The following is a 6,152-nucleotide window of genomic DNA, read 5'->3' on the forward strand; positions in this document are numbered from 1 at the left end:
AAGCAATGGGTCTTTAATCTTGCATTAAAACAACATCAATTCCATTTCTTGAAGCATCACATTCCACAATAAAGGTTTTTGTGAAGTCTGACGTAGCTAAGACTGGTGCTTGGCACATTGCCCCTTTACGATGGTCAAAGGCCTTTGTTGCTACTAGAGTCCATGAAAATGCATCTTTCTCCAATAATGTTGTTAGAGGTGCTGCTATTCTCCCATAATTCTTAACAAACTTGCGATAATACCCTGTCAACCCGAGAAATCCTCATAGATGCTTTATGGATGTGGGGATTTTCCATTCCTTAATGGCTTTAATTTTGCTAGGGTCTACCTTAACACCTTCATGTGATACAATATGACCCAGATATTCCACCTCTTGTACTCCAAAGAAACATTTGGAACTTTTTGCATATAATTGTTTTTCTTCCAATAGTTTGAGCACCTTGTCAACATGTTGAACATGATCCTTCCAAGACTTGTTGTAGATTAGTATATCATCAAAAAATACTAACATAAATTTTCTAAGGAATGGTTTGAAAATGGAATTCTTCAAACCTTGAAATGTAGAAGGTGCATTGGTAAGGCCAAAAGGCATGACCAAAAATTCATAATGACCCTCATGAGTTCTAAATGTTGTTTTCAGAATGTCCCCAGTCTTCATTTTGAATTGATGATATCCTAAACGAAGATCCAACTTGGTGAAGTAAATTGATCCATGCAATTCATCCAATAATTCATCAATGACAGGAATGGGAAATTTATCTTTAATAGTGAGCTTGTTGAGATCCCTATAATCTGGACACATGTGCCATGATCCATCCTTCTTGTGCACCAATACTACTGGAGCAAAGAAAGAACTTTGATTAGGTTTAATTATACCAGCCTCTAGCATTTTTGCAACCATACGTGCAATTTCACTCTTTTGGGCATAGGGATATATGTATGGCCTGATGTTTGGAGGAGCACTTCCTGGAATCAAATGAATAGCATGATCATGACCATGTATAGGTGGGAGGCCTTTGGGAGTCTCAAATACCTTGGAATGATTGGCCAAGGCTTTTTGGAGATTTGGAGAAATAGATGATTTCATTGTGGGAACCTCTAGCGAACATAATTATGCAATTACGCCTCGTTGTTCCTTCTCTATAAGCTTTGTCATATCGTTAGAGCTGATTATCTTTCCCAGTTTCCCTGCAATACCCCTTAGTTCAACTTCCTTTCCTTCTGCACAAAATTTCATGAAAAGTTCTTGAAAATTAAAAGCTATTGTAGCCATTAGACTCCTAGTACAACATCAGCACCACCCATTGGAATGGAAAGCATTGGGCTATTCAATAAATATTCTCCCATGGATAACTTGATATTATGGCACTTTCCAGAGAAATTTATGGTTCCTCCACTTGCAACCATCACTTGACACTCTCATGCTGGATATAGGAAGAAATTCAATTCCTTGGCTATCTTACAATGAATAAAATTATGGGTATTGTCCGAGTCAATCAACACTATTACCTTTTTCTTCTTGATATGTCCTTCTATCTTGATAGTTTGAGGAGTGGTAATTCCAGCCAATGAATTACAAGATATGGTTGGATTTATTTCTTCTTTCTCTAGGGTTTGTCCTGGTGTATATCTTCTTTTTTTTACGTTTCTTGTTCCTTGTCTTCCTTCTCTTCACAATCTATGTACTTATGACATTTTGTGTATTTTCTATCATAGCTGTAACAAAGCCTTTTTGCTCTTTTTTCTTCCAATTGTTGTGGTGTCAACCTTGTAGGTTGTGGAAGACTAGGAGAAATATCATGTCCATCTTTATATTTGTGAGTGGTAGGCTTCCTGGTTGCCATAATTTTGCTTTCCATTTTTCTTGCCAACCTGAATGCCTTCTCCAATGAATCAGGTTCCCAAAGGTGAACCTCATGTTGGATGCTATCCTTTAAAGTCCCTATGAAAACATCAATCCTATGCTCCTCTGGAATATATTTTACCCTCATGTTCGATTTTTGGAAGTCCTCAATGTGCTCCATCATTGAACCCTTTTGTTTGAGATTTATCAATTGGCTAAAAAAGTGTTGCTTTTTGTATCCTCATAATGTGCTATTATTTCTTCCGTAAAAACTGCCCAAGTGACAATTTGTTTATGAGAGCAAATCCATCGATACCAGACAAACTGATTTGGTTCCAAATATAAAGTTGTAATACATACCTTTTGTGTATTTTGCACATTATGGAGATTGAAAAATTGTTCCATTTGTAGTATCTATGTTTCGGGATCCTTACCATCAAACTTCCTCATATCGATCTTTGAAACATGGTGGTTCTTCAATCCAACGTTAAAGTCTATGAAATCATGATTAACATTTATTTTATTCTCATCATGAGTTTCCTTTACTACCTTTTCTCCGTTCGTGAACATTTATTGTAGCAACTTTATCAAATCTGTCTTCAAATCGTCCATTTTTCCTTCCATCTTAGCTTCCACGTCATTCATCTTAGCTTCCAAACCATCCATCTTAGCTTCCACAACATTCATCTTAGCTTCCATGCCTTTCTTTTAAGCATCCATTTTATCTTCCACGCATTTCTTTAAACCATCCATCTTAGCTTTTGTTACTTTTTGTGAGAGTGAATTTTGTTGCACTTGGTCTCGTAATTTTGATATATCATGTTGCATTTCTTCCACTTATCATGAGTCATGATAGATATTTCAGGTTTCTTACTAGGTGTTTCCATTTTATTTCTTCGCGGTATCAATTGATGCTAATAATGCTTCACTATGCCCTTTGAATTCCTTTAAACTAATTTTTCAAACCAATCTTATGCAAAATTTAAAAAAACTACACACCTTTTTTCACTTTGTAAGAGATCGATATTGAGTTTGTTGTATCTCTGCAATTGTAGATCTCCATGATCTAAAATTGTGTCCTGAAGTAGCCCTCTAAGTCCTCTTTCTAACCCCACAAGTATGATCAATATTGGATTCTCCAAGGAATAGTTATGCCAAATCTCCCACGGTGACCAGATTATAGACTGGTTCAGTAGAGCGAACTTGTACGAAGTGCCACGTGTCATTATTTCAACCTTAGTACCTGAAGCTGATATACAGAAAACTACAGCCTGTTCTCTTTCTAAAACTTCTTACGAAATTTCAATCTGATGCCCAAAACAAAAGTTATGACGATTTTCCCCATGTCACATGTTTGATATATAATTCGAGATCCTGCAAAAACCCTAACTGCCTTGGATCATATCTCCGAAAATGTAGTGAGAAAAGATCTGAAATTCGGACCCGAGGTCCAGAGCGATTTCGGCGCAAATTGGTTTTTTTTGTAGCATTTGAAACATCGCCAAAAAAAAAAAAAAAATTAGAGCGAAAAGTCCAAGATGACCTATTTGGAGCAGCGAAACCCTAGAATCCAAAGCTCTGATACCAAATGTTATGCAACCAGCTCACAAAATAAAAGAGAATATAGATTAATGCCTTCAAAATAACCCTCTTCGAGGGGGCAACCTCCTTTACATTACACAAATAAATAATTCTTGGATGATACAAATGACTAAACCTCCTTTCTATATATAGGAGTCTAAGGGGTCACAATATAATCAAAGCCGACATAATAATAATAATATAAGGGCACAACAATAACACCTTCATGTGAGTTTCTATGGGGCACACTAATAACAATATGTGGAAAATAGGGGCACAATAATAACAATAAGGGCTACAATGGCAATAGTAAAGGGGGAATCACTAGTATTATAGGGACCTGACATAAATTAAGAGAAATATTAAATAAAGTAAAACTTAAAATAAAGAAATAAAGTTGCATGTTGACACATGTAATGTGTGCATGCAGACCCCTTTCCACTTTTTGTTCTATTTAATGGATGACGAGGAGGATGAGATTTATCCATTCCTTCATCCATTATCATGGGAGAAAAGTATTCTAAGACAAAAGATTCCCTGGTAGTAGTACATTGATTGAGGGCTCGAGTGTGGCTACCTATAGAAATATTATGTGCAATTGAGCCTATGGTCGGGTGGAGAGTCGTCCCCAATTTTTTTTTTACGGTTAGCGAGATTCCAATAGTGTTCAACTCTGAAATCATAAGTAATGAATATTGCTACTACAAGTTATGTTGTCTCTGCTCATGTTTTTCAAAATTCTATGCTAATTAGTTGAATAGATGTGTGTTGATTATAAATCGCATAATTCATCTAATTAGTTGTATATTTAAATTGTGGGTTGTTACAAAGAAGCCTACCAAGTATCAAGGAAACTTGGCTACCATGAGTACTATCATTTAAACAGAACCTTGCACTTTCAAAGAATTTGTGAAGCGCCAGGTATGGAAAGATTTTATGGCTAAGGAATATTAGTCAATGATGAAGAACAATGTTTGGGAAGTGGTTCCTAGACTGAAGGACAAGTACATAGTCACTTCGAAATGGATCTACATGATTAAACATGGAGCTGATAGAAGTGCTAAGAAATACAAGGCAAGGTTTGTGACTCGTGGCTTCTCACAAAAGGAAGGAATCGGCTATGATGATATTTTTTCTCCAGTTTCTCAATACACCACTATACGATCCATAGTTTCTCTTGTTTCAAATCAAGGATGGAGCCTACATCAAATAGATGTCAAGAATGCATTCTTACATGGGTCACTTAAGGAGAAATTTTACTTGTAACAACCTCAAGGGTTTGAGGAGCAGATAGAAGAACTCATGTATGCAAATTGAAGAAATCCCTTTATGGGTTAAAGAAAGCCCCTAGGGCTTGGTATGAGAGGATTGATAACTATCTCATGAAGCTGGGATTTACAAGGAGTTATGTGGATTAAAACATATACTTCAAGGTTGAAAAGGACATGCTAGTTATTTTGGTCTCATATGTTGATGATATATTTTTGACTGGTGCAGGCCCTCTCATTTATTAATGTAAGAGGGAGTTGACTTCCAAGTTTGAGATGAAGGGTCTAGGATTGATGCATTACTTTCTAGGCTTGAAGGTCTAGAAAAATCCAGGTGAGATTTTCCTTTCTCAAGGAAAACATATTGTGAAGTTGTTAGAAAGATGCAACATGGTGGACTACAAGTCTATGACTACATCGATAGAAATATATTTCAAAAATCTATGTGGAACTTTTGTTGGTCTGATTTTGGCAAATCCTATCGAATATAGACAACTTGTGAGAGAGTTGATATGTTCTTGGTGAACACACAACCAGACATATGCTTTGTTGTTAATACATTGAGTCAATTTATGGTTGATCCTCATCATATATATTGGGTTGTTGCAAAGAATATTCTAAGATATATTCATGGTATTATCAACCATGGACTGAGGTACATTGTTGGGGATTTGAGATTACATGGATATATTGATTTTGATTGGGTTGGAAATGTGGAGGATAGAAAAAGTGCATCTGGATGTTATTTCTCTTTGGGATACATTTCCAACTCATAGATGAGCTGAAAACAAAATTTTGTTGCACTACGCACCACTGAGGCTGAATATATTGCAGCTAGTATAGCTTGTTGTGAAGCCATTTGGTTGAGGAAGCTCTTAAGTGAATTATTTCAGCATGTGAAAGGTGCGAAAGCATGAATATGGGTTACACTTTTGTGCCAAATGTGGCGATGAAATTTCAAGTTTTTCCTCTTTTATCGAATTGTGGCCCTCAAAATTCATATAAGCATTGTGAATTTTGATTCAGAGTAAAAAGGAAATATGTGAAGAATTATGTTGTTGTTCTAATGATATTTTTTGCAAAAAAAAATTAGTGTCATATAATCTTTATATTTTCCATTAAATGCAATATATGTCCTTCAAATTTTCACAAAACTTAAGAGGTATGTGTGTGTTCATATAATATAACTTAGTCTAAAATGTGTAATTTAAAAAATATATATATGAGCATGATCTACATGGAGAGAACTAAGTTTTCCATTCTTTTTTAATGCAAAATTATATTTTATATTATTTTTCTAAGTTGACAAAGTAATATTTCAATTTCATTTTGGAGACACATGTGTTCACGTAATATTTGTTTTGACTCTTTAAATAAATTGAAAAACCAAGAGTGCCCTTTTGAGGAGGACTCATAAACAAAGATAGTTGTATTTTTTGAAATTTTCTCATTGTGTATAT

Source organism: Pinus tabuliformis, chromosome 6, assembly GCF_031772625.1.
Source record: "Pinus tabuliformis cultivar Carrire ecotype Pingquan chromosome 6, CPIR1, whole genome shotgun sequence".
Taxonomy (NCBI): Eukaryota; Viridiplantae; Streptophyta; class Pinopsida; order Pinales; family Pinaceae; genus Pinus; species Pinus tabuliformis.